This window comes from Lolium perenne, chromosome 3 (assembly GCF_019359855.2).
Source record: "Lolium perenne isolate Kyuss_39 chromosome 3, Kyuss_2.0, whole genome shotgun sequence".
Lineage (NCBI taxonomy): Eukaryota > Viridiplantae > Streptophyta > Magnoliopsida > Poales > Poaceae > Lolium > Lolium perenne.
In genome coordinates this window covers 21,105,220-21,122,918 of record NC_067246.2, presented here as the reverse complement: position 1 = coordinate 21,122,918, position 17,699 = coordinate 21,105,220, and positions in this window count along the sequence as shown.

Here is a 17,699-nt window from a genome sequence, read left to right as displayed (position 1 = left end):
CGAAGACTGTCCCACCGGGCGTGCCAGAATGTGTTGCGATCAGAAACCCACCGGCGAGCAGCGACGGGCAACACAGTAGAGCCGGGAGGCTCCCAGGACTGCAGCTGGCCCTGGTCCCTCCGAGCGACGGCCCGCAAAGACTCGGCACACACGTCCGATGCTGGTGCAAGGGCGTGCCACCTGACCTATACCTGGTCAGGAAGGTGATGGATGTGCCTCGCTTAGTTTCCTACATGGCATACACGTAAACATTAAATACGAGCCTCGATCGGCTCTCAGGTTGTCCTATGAATCGGCTCAAAGAGCCGATCCACCCATGATCCGTACGAGGTGTACGAATATATGGTGGTCCTGCTTGATCAACATAAAGCTAAAACGACCTACTACGATTTAGGGTTTTCACCACATAATCGGAACATCCTACTCGTGATTGAGCCTGGCGGCCACGCACGGTGATCGTAAACCGACCCTAGACAAGGCCTAAAAACCAACACGAAGTTGATCCCCGGAACATCCTGTCTAGGGCTAGCAAACTACACCCTACGCGCCACTGGATCCTTCAACCCGTTTGTAAGGCCTAACTATGCAGATATTAAACTAATCCTTGAAGAACAAGGAGCAATCATAACGGATCGGATCTACTAAATAACGATCAAGTGGGGTGCCGCCCTTACACCTAAAATAGGTGTAAGGGCGGCTAGACGTCTAAGGGTTGCACGACGACAGCATATGATACGATGAACAATGCTAACCCTAACACATCTAAGATAACTACGTTGCTCGCCATCAACAAGGCTTCAGCACGAGCAACGCATGAACGGGGAATAAACGTGTACTGCCTAGATCGCAAGATGCGATCTAGGCAGCATGATGCTTACCCGGAAGAAACCCTCGAGACAAGGGAGTTGGCGATGCGCCTAGATTGGTTTGTGGTGAACGTGATTGTTGTTTATTTCATAAACCCTAGATACATATTTATAGTCCGTAGACTTTCTAACGTGGGAATAATCCCAACCGGGCACAAGCCAAACTCTATCTAACCGACACGTATCCTACTATATTACAAATACATGGGCAAACTAGCCCAAACTTTGCATATAAGGCCGATTCATGTATTTCTTCCATGTATATCCTTCAAGCTCATCTTTAATCGCAGCCCACCTCTGATCCGGTCAAATTCTGGTGATAACAGTTGCCTACTCACAAAATTTAGCGGTTCATAAATTATCGTTACCTAAACATGGAAGTTAGGTTTGGCGAAGACCCTCCCAATTAGGCGAGCATTATAATGTTTTTTAGTATCATCCTTCTTGCCCTATGAACCAAGATTGAAGCACGATTCATTGAGTTCAACTCTCAATGAAAGCAATATTTTGCTACGCATTTTGTTTTGTGCGCCCCATGCCATTTCTACACTATTCTGCTAGGTATTTCGTTTTATGCGTCTCATACCATTTTTTCTATACGGTTTTGCGAAAAAATACCACTCCTATTAAGTTGCATACTCACAAAATTCAGCAGTTCATAAATTATCGTTACCTAAACATGAAAGTTAGGTTTGGCGAAGACCCTCCCGATTAGGCGAGCATTATAATGTTTTTTAGTATCATCCTTCTTGCCCTATGAACCAAGATTGAAGCACGTTTCATTGAGTTCAACTCTCAATGAAAGCAATATTTTGCTACGCATTTTGTTTTGTGCGCCCCATGCCATTTCTACACTATTCTGCTAGGTATTTCGTTTTATGCGTCTCATACCATTTTTTCCATACGGTTTTGCGAAAAAATACCACTCCTATTAAGTTGCCTACTCACAAAATTCAGCAGTTCATAAATTATCGTTACCTAAACATGAAAGTTAGGTTTGGCGAAGACCCTCCCGATTAGGTGAGCATTATAATCTTTTTTAGTATCATCCTTCTTGCCCTATGAACCAAGATTGAAGCACGTTTCGTTTTGTGCACCCCATGCCATTTTTGCATTATTTTTCTAGGTATGTTTTGTGTGTCATACGGTTTTGCGAAAAATAGTGTTAAGTTGCCTACTCACAAAATTGAGTAGTTCAACTCTCAATGAAAGCAATAATTTGCTACGCATTTCGTTTTGTGCGTCCCATGCCATTTCCGCACTATTTTGCTAGGTATTTTGTTTTATGCGTCCCATACCATTTTTTCCATACGGTTTTGCGAAAAAAGTACTACTCCTATTAAGTTGCCTACTCACAAAATTCAGCAGTTCATAAATTATCGTTACCTAAGCATGGAAGTTAGGTTTGGCAAAGACGCTCCCGATTAGGCGAGCATTATAATCTTTTTTAGTATCATCCTTCTTGCCCTATGAACCAAGATTGAAGCACGTTTCATTTTGTGCACCCCATGCCATTTTTGCACTATTTTTCTAGGTATGTTTTGTGTGTCATACAGTTTTGCGAAAAATAGTGTTAAGCTGCCCACTCACAAAATTGTGTAGTTCAACTCTCAATGAAAGCAATATTTTGCTACTCATTTCGTTTTGTGCGTCCCATGCCATTTCTGCACTATTTTGCTAGGTATTTTGTTTCATGCGTCCCATACCATTTTTTCCATACGGTTTTGCGAAAAAAATACTACTCCTATTAAGTTGCCTACTCACAAAATTCAGCAGTTCATAAATTATCGCTACCTAAACATGGAAGTTAGGTTTGGCGAAGACCCTCCCGATTAGGCGAGCATTATAATCTTTTTTAGTATCATCCTTCTTGCCCTATGAACCAAGATTGAAGCACGTTTCGTTTTGTGCACCCCATGCCATTTTTGCAATATTTTTCTAGGTATGTTTTGTGTGTCATACGGTTTTGCGAAAAATAGTGTTAAGTTGCCTACTCAGAAAATTGAGTAGTTCATAAAGTATCATTACCTAAACAAGGAAGTTAGATTTGGCGATGACCCTCCCGTTTAGGGGAGCATTATAATCTTTTTTAGTATCATCCATTCATCCTTCTCGCCCTATGCACCCAGATTGAAGCACGAATTGATGATAACGAAATTTTTGAAAACATAAAGAGTGAAGCTGAGATTGCGCACCCATATTTTTTTCTCTGGCCGTTTGGTTTCAGAGGGAGCGCTTCGAAGTTCAGCTGGCTGTTAATATCATGGAGCACGTTTTCGTTCTGTGGTGCTGGCGGAGAATGTCATGGAAGTCGAGATCTGTGGACTAGCTATGGTGGTTCGAATCTGGGTGGCGATGAGGAGTTGGCTTGGTGATTCGTGACTTGAAGCAACGGTATGTAAGTGGGGGCGACTACACAAGAGAAGTTCAAAAGCTTACTTCTCAAGGTGAAAATCCAAGATCTGGCCTTAATTGGTTGTGCCTGGCAGTGTCCTTGTTGAAGGCATTGTTTTGAGAGTGAGGATTTTCTTCAGGGTGAAAACCCAAGATCTATGATCGGGCGACGACGGCACTTGTGCACTGTTTCCTTCTTGGAGGCGTCGCTTTTGGAGAAGTTGAACTTCTGGTGCTGTCTTGGTAGTGTTAGTGCCGTTGTTTCAAGGAATAGATTGCTGTAGCGGGACTTTTCTTTTTTGTAATTCTTCTTTATGTTTTGGGCTGTGTGCATCCGTAATGTCGCTAGGGCAATGCGTTGTTGCAGAGGCTGGGTGTAATTGGTATCTCCGCGATATTAATATATACTCTTTATCGAAAAAAAATACTGTGGTTTAGACCCATTATCAAAAGATAAGGTACTGCAATCCCAACATATCGCTAACAATGAGGTTTGATGAGACCAAAATTCAATCACCAGAACCCACCCAACCGATGTTCAGTGATGGGAAGTTAACATAAAAACGATGCAATGTTCACGTCAGAGATGGTCGCCATGATGAATATCTGATGTCGTAAATACAGCCATTGATCACACATAATATAAATCCACACCTCAAAAACTTTGCACTTTTGCCATGGATGATAGGACAATCCATGATGATTTGGTCCTTGTAATGAACTTATGCATGACTATGAAAAAAAATTCATGAAATTTAGCATATATTCTCATGCATACCTCAAAATTGATCATTGAACAATCAACCTAGTTGTAGGATTGAGACGGATAATAATGTCATGCATTAATAATCATTAATTCATTCATCATATGCAATTTTAAGACTGGTCAATTCATCGCCATAAATCAACATTGAAAACTTCAAAATAGTAGGTGCAAACCCACAAAGCTATGACTATAAGATAAAATGCAAAATGTGATAAGTTAGAATGGAAACAAAGTAAATAAGTAACACTTCAGTTAAAATATATCCCACATAAATAATATAATTAGATATTTACATATGGGTCTCAATCATTGATTCAACTTTGTTCGGTAATGTTGTCAACATACTTTCAGGAGCACCCACTTTTACTAAATATTTAACGGTTTACAATTAAGAATGAAAATAGAAGTAAATAAAATCTTTTATAGTCATTAACATGAAGATCAAATAGCATACATCAACGACAAATAGAAATAATTATATTTCAACGTAGCAACAACCTATGCTAAGTCACTAACCCAAAACAGAAATTACTTGGTGTGTTACTAGTAGAAGTACACACGGAGAACACATGCTTACTAGTATAATCATTAGAATACCATTGAAGTGATTGTTGAGAGCATAATCCAAAATTTCTGTACTTTTAATGCTACATATATTGTTTTACCAATATTGTAACCCATGTTATTCCTCCACTCACAATCACGTGTAGAGTTGAATAAGTTAAGACTATATACACAAAATCAAGTCAAACTTCCAACATAAGTAAGTGATGGGTCATAGCATAGAAAACAAAAAAAATACTAAGGTAAAAACAACAAAGAGGCCATGATATAATCTAAAAGAGGCATGAGACGGGTAAACCAAGTTGTAGAAGGACTCACCCTTGAAGAAAAAAGTGTTAAAAAGATCAAATCTCGTGGATGATGTAGACGAACACTCGCCAATCTCAAGATCACGAAGATGAGCGCTGCAAACCAGCATCGCTTCCGCACTTGTTCATACATACAACTTGATGACAACCTTAATTTTCTCGATCCATCGGGGCAGTGGAAGTAGAAGATCCATTGAAAAACTCTAGTAGCACGACAACGTTGTGATGGTCAAGAACCAATTTGGACAGGGCTTCGCCAAGCCAGAGCCCAAGAGGTTGATCAGCAGGAGGATGAATAGAGGTGGTGTGTTGTGTATGGAGAGGGAGGCTCCACCCCTCTATATATGTAGAGGGGGTGCAGAATCCCCCAAGTGGTGCCCCCACATCTTTCACTTTCAATTAGTGGATCTTCCACCTAGGAGTGGACCTTCCACTCATGCCCTCTTTTAATGGGTGGACCATCCACTCGAAAAACCAAATGTTTTTTCCTTTAAATGAATAAAATAATGTTGATTAATTAATTTTAATATTGTTCAATTCTATTAATTAAGAAACATTAACATATACCTCCTTGAACTATTTTGATATCACCCGAAACAATTCGGGTGCTTCCCGAAACAAGTCATGTGCTTTCCAAAATATTCTCTGATATTCCGTATCTTCTCAAAAGTGTCGCCAAACTTTAAGTGTATCACCCAATGGTTCGTGAATAATGTGGACATCACCAAGACACCTCTCTGATTGATACTACCTCCATCCCAAGGAATAAGGCGCACGCGTATTTCGAGACAAACTTTGAGCATACAAATTGAGAAATAAAATCTTGATTATATTATATGTAATTAGTATCATTTGATTCGTATTGAAAAGAATTTTCTAATGATGCTAATTTCATACAAACAATATTTATATATTTAAAGTAATTCTTGGTCAAACAAAAAGCATGTAAAACGAGGATGCCTTATTCCTTGAATCGGAGGGAGTAGTCAACAACGGGATTTGTTGATCCATAATGAATCCCACATCTTCAACGATGAATCTTTTGATCAAGTGAATCACAAACATCATAACTGATTCTTTTTGACTCGCAATATTTTACTTGTTCGAGATCCGATTACCAGTATCAACCATACCTAGTTCGATCTCGTTACCTGGCAAGTACTCTTTACTCGTTCCGTGATATGACATCCTTGTTACCTAGTCATGTGCTCGCAAGCGGTGTTGATGCAATATCGTCAAGAGGGCTCAAAGTATATCGCTGACATAGGCATCACCAATGGGCCTACCTAAGATGGTACCCGGGGTTTACTGAAAGCCCACAAGTCGAAGAATATGAAGATCGGAAGCCCAATTGGTGTTAAGGAAAGTTAGAATCGTATTAGGAAATATAGAGACTTGTAATTTTACGGGACGGGTACGAAGCCCTCCCGGACTCTGTAACTTGTGTATTACGAAACCCTCGGCTCCGCCTCCTATATAAGGGGGAGTCGAGGGACAAAGAAAGGATCGAATCAATTATCAACAGAACCCTAGTTTTATAATCGTCGAGTACTTTTCGGCTGAAACCTTCGAGATCTACTTGCCCTCTACTTCCAACGAAACCCTAGTCTACAATCTGTAGGCATTCATAAGTTAATACCTTGTCAATTGGCGCCGTCTGTGGGATTAGAGGCGACAAGGAGCTGATCTCGATGGCACGTTCAAGATCGTCGACTTCGTCAACTGCAAGCAACGCGATATATCGAGGTAAACAGATCGAAACTGGTCTAGTCGATTTTATTCCTCACCCGCCCTCCCGTTTGGATGCATATGCGTATCTGGAGGAGCCTATGGAGATGGCGTTTGGCGAGTTCCAATTCCGCGTCGAGAAGGAAGGGTCATATCGTCTCGAAATTCTGATCTCGTCGGGGTTGTCAGCAGTCGATCCCGATTCTTCGGATTCAACATCATCAATTGAGTCAGGCGAAGAAGAGATTTTGTCGCCACGCTTCATCAGCACCAGGGCAAGTGAAAAACTTGCCAAGATCTTCAGCGACATGTCTTTCGAGTCATCTGCGGACTCCGATATAAGCAATGACTCGAGCGATGCCGACAGCTTCAACTTCATTGACAAATCTACTACTGTTGGAAAGGTCTTCACCAATCTCAATGATGGTTTCACCAAACCCGACAAAGTTCAGAATCCAAAATATCATCAGATCTATGTAATTGGAGAAACAAGTCGCCCAGCGGAGGAGACGTCAGAAAACTTCGACGATGCGGGAAATCCGTATGTTGATCCTGCAGATCTCACACGAGGTTTGGGAACAAAATATATCGGTCCAGGAACACGCGAGATGGTGCAATTTCCGCAGGTAGTATGGGATCGAGTTGCAAGAGCTATCGATGGTACAGAACCAATGACCATTACGGCGACACCTACAGAGTTACAAGCGTATCAATATAGGCTCGCACGTACCAGGAGAGAGCTTGAGAAGCAGAAAATCGAGTTGGACAAGAGGCAAGAAGCCGCTTCCGTGTCAAGCAGGCGAAGGGCAGAACTAAGCCGACATTCAAGAACTTCGGGAGATAGTCATAGGGAAGCTCGAAGGAGAGCAAGATCTCGGCTGCAAAATATACCTGAAGCTGAGAGAGGGAACTTAATTCAAAACCTCGATATGTCTTTTATGCCAATCTACACGAGGGGGAATATCATTCCAAAAACACCGGAAGCGGGATACACGGCAACGCAAGCTTTCATCTTAGCGTCCAGGCCACCTCCCGGAGACCCAAGAGAAGCGTTGTATAACATGGCCATGGCAGGGTGTGGAGCCATGGGAGCAGCGTTCGCAGCTACACCTCCCGAAGGAACTGCAAGGCAAAATAGTCCGCGACCTACCGCAGCAGTGCAAGATCCACCAAGAGCAAGTGGAGCGAGAGACACAGCGGCCCAGGCAAGGGTAGATCGAGCACGACAGAGTAGAAGGGAACCTCGTCACTCACCAGAAGTTGCTGAGGAAGATCTGTGTGGACTTCCATGTTTTACGAGACAAGTCCGAAAAACTCAAGTCCCATTAGGGTTTAAGTTACCCGAAAATTTCAAAAAATTTGATGGTCTACAGGATCCCGAGGATTGGCTCGTTGATTACCTCGAGACGGTGAAGCTGATAGGCGGAACAAGGGCAACAGCCATGCAGAGCATCCAAGTGCATCTGAGCAGAGCCGCACGATCTTGGATAAAGAAACTTCCGCCAGGTTCCATCGACAGCTGGGATAGTTTTGAGGATGTGTTTGTCAAGAATTTCCGATCTACCTGCAAAAAACCTGCGTCACTAGAAGAGTTGAGGGCATGTCGACAAAAACATGATGAGTCAATGAGGAAATACATTCAAAGGTGGAACATTATTAAAAACTCGGCAGAGAATATATCTGACGAGAGAGCAATAGATGCATTTTTGGCAGGAATTCGACGAGGAGATTTTGTCGAAGACTTGGGGAGAACCAACCCAAGGACAGTGGCAGCGTTGATGGAGATAGCAAACAGATGGGCAGATGGAGAAGATGCTGTTCACAATAAACGACACAGGTCACCAGAGGAGGACCACAGTCGAAATTTCCGAAATAGACGATGATTTCCCCGACAAAACTCAGGTTACGATGCTCCTGGCCAAATATCGGCTGGTTTTCGAGGAAACACAGGAGGAAACAATAGAGATGAATATCAAAGGAGTAATGAGCAGTGAGGCGACAATAGAGATGATTCTCGGAATAACAGGCAAAATAGTGGGCAAAGGTTTTAGAGACCTTTCGTATCTCCCGAGGATATGATGAACGGGCCATGTCAGATGCATTTCTATGTCGACAATAATGGGAGAAGGCAGTCAGGACATCTGTAGAAGGACTGTCGCAATTTTCAAGCAATGTTGAGGGTAGCAGGGCTAGCCAATGTTCAAGCAACAAATAGAAACCCCCAAGGGCCCAGGAGTGAGATCCACCTGCCACCTCCTCCCGCAATTACGGACGAAAATCGGCACCAGCTCAGAATAGCGGCAGCACCACACCCACCTCCATATGTTGACCCTAACTCCAACAGTGCAGTCTCGATGATTCAGAAAGCTAGGCCGTCTAATAGGGCTCAGAAGGTAATTTCACGACAAGTGTTCATGGCAGAGAAGATGCCTCCACCAACGATTGAGTACCTAAATTGGTCGGGACAGGACATTGGTTTCACAATTGCGGATCACCCGCAGCAAGTTCCTCGACCAGGGCAGTCAGCACTTATCTTACCAGCGGTGATCGCAGGATTCGACGTATCTCGAGTATTCATAGATGGAGGCAGCAGTCTAAACCTTATGTACGCGGATACATTACAGAAGATGAACATATCCCTGGCAAATCTAAAACCAACTGACACACGCTTCCATGGAATTACGCCAGAGAAGCCGAGTTATCCGTTGGGGAAGATCAATCTCGACGTTCAGTTTGGGACCCGAGAAAACTACAGGATAGAAAGGTTGGAGTTTGAAGTGGTGGATTTCCCATCGCAATATCACGCCTTGTTGGGACGACCAGCGTATGCCAGGTTTATGGCGGTACCACACTACACATACCTGCTGTGGAGGTTACCTGGACCTAAAGGACCAATTACGGTCAAAGGAAGTTTCGCGTTAGCTGATAAATGCGACAAGGATTTTCATCGACTGTCAGAAACATTCGGGATGCAAGCAGAATATATGGCGTCAAGGCTCACAACTGACTATGATGTGTTGCCAGATTCAGGAAGGCCACTCAGAGAGCCAACCTTCAATACTGCTAAGGATTCCAAGGAAGTGCAGATTCACCCGACAGACCCAAAGAAAACAACGTCCATTGCAACAAACATGGACATCGCATAGGAAAGCGCGCTCATCGAGTTCCTCTGTGAGCACTGGAAAATCTTCGCATGGTGTCCCGCTGACATGCCAGGAGTACCCAGGGAACTTGCCGAGCACCACCTAAATTTGGATCCAATAGCGAGACCAATCAAACAACCTTTGCGGCGTTTTTCAGAACCAAACCGCAAAGCTATCTTTGTCGAGAAATTGATCAACTCAGAGAAGCTGGTTTTATAAAGGAGATATCTACAGAAGACACGTGGGTAGCTAACCCAGTGATGGTACCGAAGAAAAACACGAAAGTCCTTCGCATGTGTGTCGACTTCACGTGTCTCAATAAACACTGTCCAAAGGATCACTTTCCCCTCCCAAGGATCGATCAAATCATCGACTCCACGGCAGGATGTGAACGTCTTTCCTTCCTGGACGCATATTCTGGTTATAACCAGATCAGATTAAAAGAAGATGATGAAGCCAAGACAGTGTTCATAACACCTTATGGCGTGTTCTGCTACAGAACAATGCCTTTTGGCCTAAAAAACGCGCATATCAGCGGATGATGCAGAAGTGCCTTGCAACACAGATTGGAAAAAACGTACAAGTGTACATTGACGATGTCGTCATAACATCAAAAAAGGGCACAACATTGATCGAGGATTTGAAAGAAACTTTCGACAACCTTGACAAGTTCTGCCTTAAGTTAAACCCGACAAAGTGCTCCTTTGGTGTTCGTGCGGGAGAACTTCTCGGGTTCCTAGTATCAGCAAGAGGGATCGAGGCCAATCCAGAGAAAATCCAAGCCATCGTAACGATGAGGAAGCCGACAAAATTGAAAGAAATACAACAGCTGACGGGGCGAGTCGCAGCTTTAAACAGATTCGTCACCAGGCTAGGAGAAAAGGCATTGCCGTTCTACGCGTTGATCAAGCAAGGAGAGAAGTTTCAGTGGAACGAAGAAGCGGATAGAGCTTTCGAGAATCTCAAGCGCACAATTTCGACACCACCAATCTTGGTGGCGCCTAAGGAGAAGGAACCCCTCCTGTTATACATTGCAGCCACACCTCAGGTGGTCAGCACGGCTCTCGTAGTCGAAAGAGAAGAAGAAGGAAAGCTCCATGCAGTACAGAGGCCAGTATATTTCATCAGTGAAGTATTATCGCCTTCAAAACAGCGGTACCCGCAGTACCAGAAGTTGGCATATGGAGTGTTTACAACAGCAAGAAAGTTGCGACACTATTTTTCGGCGCATCCGATAATAGTGGTCAATGAGGCGCCTTTATCAAATATATTAAACAATCCAGAAGCTACAGGTCGTGTCTCCCTTTGGGGAATAGAGCTTTCCCCTCGGGACATCACGTACGAAAAAAGAAAAGCAATAAAGTCGCAGATCCTACCAGACTTCATCGCAGAATGGAAGGAGCTACAAAATACGGGACCCCCAGATTTGTCGAGAACCTGGACTATGAACTTTGATGGGTCCAAAAGGTTGGAGGGAGCTAGAGCAGGCGTAATACTAATATCACCTGAAGGCGACAAATTAAAATATGTCTTACGGATGACGTTCCCAAACGCGTCTAACAATGAGGCAGAATATGAAGCTCTCATACACGGGATGAAGATGGCGAAGGCTTGTGGTGCAACCCGACTGAAAATCTTTGGCGACTCACAATTGGTGGCCCAGCAGGTCATGAATCAATGTGATGCAGTCAATGAAAGTATGATAGCATACAAGGAGATGTATAACGAGCTAGAAAAGCTGTTTGATGGATGCAAAGTAAATCACATCAGCAGGTTGAGCAATGATGAAGCCGATGTTCTTGCAAACATCGGGTCGCAGTGTCTCGCGATTCCACCAGGCGTGTTTTGGGAAGAAATAGCTGAGAGATCTACAAAGCCGACGAAACCAAAGAAGAAGGAGAAGGATGAGAAATCCTCGGGGGCTACGAAAGAAACACTGGAAGAAGAAGAGGAACAGGAGCTAGTAATGATGGTGCAAATTCCATGGATGCAGGCGTACATATCGTACATCCTAAGGAAAACAATACCCGACGATCCAGTCGAAGCAAGGCGAGTAATCAGACGTCCCAAATCCTTCACTGTGGTCAAAGGGGAGTTGTACAAGCGAAGTATTTCGGGTGTGTTACAAAGGTGCGTCACACCGGAAGAAGGAAGGATAATTCTGAAGGACGTGCACAAAGGAATATGTGGTCATCACGCAAGCAGTCGAGCTATCGCGGCCAAGGTTTTCAGAGCAGGATTTTATTGGTTGACATCAATCGAGGATGCGAAGGAGATAGTGCAAACTTGCGACGCGTGCCAGAGATTTGCCGCAAAGCCTCATTCTCTGGTAGCAGAGTTAATGCCAATACCGCTGCCTTGGCCTTTTGCTCAATGGGGTCTCGATATGGTAGGAAAATTGCACAAGGCCTCGCCAGGTGGGTACGAGTATATGCTCGTAGCTGTCGACAAATTTACCAAGTGGATAGAAACGAAGCCGATAAATTCACCAGACGGAGCATCAGCAATCAAGTTTGTGAAAAGCATTGTCCTTCGATTTAGAGTACCTCATAGCATCGTCACGGACAATGGTAGTAATTTCACATCCAAGGAATTCAAGGCATACTGTGCAGAGGTGGGCATCAAATTGCACTTTGCATCAGTTGCGCACTCGCAGACCAACGGTCAAGTCGAGAAAGCCAATGGTATCATCTGCAATGGTATCAAGAAGCGCTTGTTAGGACCATTGGAAAAAGCTCGACATACTTGGCCAGAAGAGTTGCCGAGTGTGTTATGGAGTATCCAAACAACACCAAATACAGCGACACAGGAGACTCCGTTTTTTCTGGTCCATGGAGCTGAAGCAGTACTGCCGATAGAAATAGAGTATGACTCTCCAAGAGCCACGGAATACGACGAAGAAACTTCCAGAAGAGCATTGGAGGACGATGTCGATGCACTCGATGAGGCTCGAGACGAAGTGTTATCACGGGTCGCTAAGTACCAGCAAGATCTGAAAAACTACCACAGTCGACGTTTGCGACCACGATCTTTTCAGGTTGGAGACTTGGTTCTACGACTCAATAAAAAAAGCCATGAAAAACTCGAGTCGCCGTGTCTTGGCCCTTACATCGTCACAGAAGTAATCGAAAGAGGAGCATACAGGATAAAGGACAAGAAATCAGGAGTTGCCAAGCCAAATCCTTGGAACGTGGCACAACTCAGGCGTTTTTACGCCTAGAGTCGAAATATAGTCCTCCTTGTAAAACTATAATGTACTGAAACACCCGCGAGTTTTCAGACGCACTTTTTTCCTTTTTCAGGGCACCGAGTGGGGCTGGAAAAGGTTTTTAATGAGGCGGACTCGTGGTGCTGCAATATAATAAAGATAGTAGAGATATACATCTTTTTCTTTGACAAGATCGGAGGCTTGCGCCCAGAAGATACAACATATATATATATATACAATGTCGACGAATACAACTTGCAAAATATTTCGCCTTGGTGCAAAGCACCTCGCAAAATAAAATGACGACACAAAATAGCGATCAACAAAAAAGCTCGGGGGCTAACACCCGCAAATATAGTACACTCAATATAATTTATTTTGCCTTGGTTCAACCTCGCAAAAAAAACGCCACCAAAAGCTCGGGGGCTTGACAAGGAAAAATAAAAAATTTAGTGGCTTTACAATATAGACTATGTTTACAACATACAAGATATAACTCCTGAGAAACTCGACAAGTGGAAAAAGAATTCTCAATTGCTGCCTAGTATATCATCTATGGTCATCTGTTCATTATTTGCAGTGCGAGTACTATGTTCAGCATAGCTGCCCTTCACGAAGAACTCAGCGTCCATCCGAAGAAGTTCATCCATCATATCTTCTGCTAAAGGGGTCACAATGTCATCAATCTTGCCAACGTTCCTTTTCCTTTTCGCCATCTTGGCCAGGCACTTGGGGACAATTCTACTCATGTCTAACTTTGGATAGCAGATTTGTATCATCATCATAGCAAATCTAGCGCCAGCCGATAGTTGGGCACGCACAAATCCATGAATTCGAGGGGCATCCCGAAATTTTTCCATCAGAGCAGGAAGGGTTTCTGGCATTTTGTTGCGCGGGAACATGGTGCCATAAACTAAAGATAAAGTCCTTGTGCAGAAGTCGAGAAATTCGCGGACCTGACTTGCGCGATCTTGAAATCTGACGATTTGGCGGGTACGTTCAGGTGTACCCCAAAAATTAGAACCATGCTCCAGTGCAAGTTTGAGAAGCGCATTGGATCGAGCCTCAACACGTTGATCTTCGGCAGCAGTGTCCAAAAAAGAACCTGTTTTAGTAGATAAATTAGCAGGGAAGGAGAAAACAACAAGAGAAAAATCAAGCACGACCAAGTGAAGGAAATATACCTGTCATATCCAAGCTGGAGTCAGTCACCTGTCATATCCGGCGACATCTCCTTGATGGATCTGCCGTCCACCCATCGGTCCTCCCAGAAGAGGGCGGACTCCCCATTGCCCACCACCATCGAGGTGGATGCTGCAAAGATGTCTAGCTCCGCCTTCGAGAACTGCATGTCCAACCCGCGCCACGGTCTCAGAGGGTCTGTGCGCATTCTCCACAGCCAGCGCACCCTGAGGCTGGTGGCCAACCGTGCAAGGTCTGGGATCCCAAGCCCGCCTAGGGTAATCGGTCTGCACACCCTAGCCCAGTTCACGTGGCAGTTGCCACCACTGGCCTCAGCCCTACCCAGCCAAAGGAAGCCTCGCAGGATCTTGTTGACCTGCTTGAGCGTCTTTTTGTTTAGGCCCAACACTATCAGCTGGTGTAGCGGGATAGCTGCGAGCACCGAGCGTATCAGCGCCAAGCGTCCAGCACGCGGCATCATCGATGCACGCCATGTTGGCAACTTGTCAGCTAGTCTCTCCACAAGGGGATCAAAAGCCACCGCCGTCAGCCGCCTAGTAGACAAGGGGATGCCAAGATACTTCACCGGAAATGGCGCTAGCTGACACTCCATGAGTTCCGCAGCGCCAACAGCCTCCTCGTCAGTGCAGGCAATGGGGGATACCGAGCACTTAGCGAAGTTGGTGCGTAGGCCAGAGGCCTCTCCGAAGAGCTCTAGGATACCCCGGACTGCGTGCAACTCAACCTCATCCGGGTGACAGAAGATCACCACATCATCCGCATAAAGGGACACGGATGTCGCAAGCTCCCGCCGCGCTAGCCGTCGCAGAATCCCCAACTCAGAGGCCTTGTATAACACCTTGTTGAGCGAGTTCATCACCAGCACAAACAGCGATGGCGACAGGGGATCACCCTGTCTCAATCCCCGCCGATGCCAGATCGGGGGGCCTGGCTCGCCATTGAGCAACACCCGGGTACTGGCCGTGGCCAGCAGCAAGGAGACAAGCTCCCGGAATCTCGGCCCAAACCCAACCTTCTGGATAACCTCTAAGAGGAAACCCCAGGACACTGAGTCGAAGGCACGCGCGATATCCAGCTTGAGCATCACCCTCGGCTCCTTTTCCCTGTGCAGGAATTTGGCAGTCTGCTGAACCAACATGAAGTTTTCATGGATGCACCGTTTGCGGATGAAGGCGCATTGGTTGCGATCCACCAGCGATTCCATCCGGGGAGCCAGCCTAGTGGCCAGGATTTTTGCCACCAGCTTGGCAAAGATGTGGATCAAACTGATCGGTCTGTAGTCAGTTAGCCCTGCAGCATCTGGGCGCTTGGGCAGCAGGACTATCAAGGCTTGGTTGAGGCCTTGAAACCCGCGCCCACACATCGTGTAAAGTTTGTCGAAGGCCGCCATAAAGTCACCCTTGACCACACCCCAACACCTTTGCAAGAACTCAGCCGTGAACCCATCAGGCCCGGGGGCTTTGCCCAGAGGCAGATGTCTGATGACATCCCAGACCTCGTCCTCAGTGAATGCCGCCTCCAGGTCGGAGAGATCCTCTGTGGCCGTGTCTAGGAAGTCTAGGTCCAGCGAGTGTGTCCGCCCCACCTCGGTGCCAAGAAGGCCCTCGAAGTGTGCAAAGGTAGCTCCAGCCATGGCCGCATGGTCCGAGGTAACCGCGCCATTCACCCGTAAGTTGTGTATCACGTTCTTCTGGCGCCTATAGGACGCATGCTGGTGGAAGAAGGCTGTGTTGGCGTCCCCCTCCCGAAGCCAAGCAATCTTTGCCCGTTGGCGGGCCATCGTCCTCTCCAGAGAAGCCAGCCCTAGGTAGGCTTGCTTAAGGTGCGCCCGGAGTCGACGCTCATCAGGGGATAGCTGTCGGGATTCCATGGCGATGTCCAGCCTCAGCACTACCTCCCGCCCTATCATGAGCTGCAGCTTCACGCATCCAACTTTCTTATCGCTCCAGCTCATGAGTCTGCGTGCTGTTAGTTTCAGCTTAGCGGCGAGCCTCCTGAAGGGGTCAGTGTCCCCCTGGACCACTTCCCAGGCGCTCTGAACCACCTCGCTGAACCCATCAACACTAGTGGAGAAGAGGCCTTTGGTCCCAAGCAAATGTCCCACTGCTGAACCAAACCGGGTCCAATGTCCCCATTGGACCCGGTTCGTTTCTGCCCAGGACGACCCCACCCGCTGGCGCCTGTCCTATAGCAGCCTTTGGACCCGGTTTGTCATACAAACCGGGACTAAAGGGTCCACCGCAGGGCGCGGCAGGCCGTGTCAGTCTGGGGAACCCTTTAGTCCCGGTTTGTATGACAAACCGGGTCCAAAGGCCCCCCTCTGGCTATATAACCTTGCCCCTGCCCAAGTGTGAGCCACACTTAGCCATTTTTTCACTATCTTCACAAGAGGGGTGTATTGCTTTCCTCTCTTCTTCACATGCACAAGAGGTGTTCGATGAAATGCTTAAGAGGATTTGCCACTTGAGTTTACACAAATCAAGCCACACTTAACTTGCTTTTTTCTTCTTCATCGAGGTTAACAACTTTATCCTTTTCATCTGCAATTGATAAAATGCATGTGTATATATACATCGTGATGTTCTGTAATGGTTTTGATCAGCTTAATTATATCATGCAGATGAATCGGCAATGGATGTACATTGACCGACGGTTTGACGAGTTCACTGCGGGCCTGGATAATTTTATGGCCGTGGCGGAGGCAAACAAACATGGTGGCTTCATGTATTGTCCATGTGTGGACTGCAAGAATACCGTAAATTACGCTCACTCGAGTCTCATTCACAGCCACCTTCTGCGATCCGGTTTCATGCCCAGTTACTATTGTTGGACCAAGCACGGAGAAAGAGGGGTTATGATGGAAGACAATGACGAAGAGGAAGAGGATGATGACGGTTATCCCAATTTCCCTGAATACGATGATACTGCAGAAGGAAATGAAGACAATGAAGTAGAAGATCAAGAGGCACCAGATAAGCCCGCCGATGATGATCTTGGCCGGGCCATTGCTGATGCAAGGAGAGAATGTGAAACTGAAAAGGAAAGGTTGGCCTTCGACAAGATGATAGAAGATCACAACAAATTGTTATACCCAACTTGCGAAGATGGCCATAAAAAGCTAGGCAGACACCGGAATTGTTGCAATGGAAGGCGTAGAACGGTGTCAACGACTCAGGATTTGGAAAGTTGCCGACAATAATTAAGAGGAAGCTTCCAAGGGGTAATGAATTGCCCGCCGATCGTACGAAAGCGAAGAAGATTGTCTGCCCTCTAGGATTAGATGTGCAAAAGATACAAGCAAGCATAAATGACAGCATCCTCTACCGCGATGAGTACGAGAATTTGGATGCATGTCCGGTGTGCACTGCATTGCGGTATAAGATCAGACGAGATGACCCTGGTGATGTTGAGGGCGAGCGCCCCAGGAAGAGGGTTCCTGCCAAGGTTATGTGGTATGCTCCTATAATACCACGGCTGAAACGCTTGTTCAGAAATAAAGAGCATGCTAGGTTATTGCGA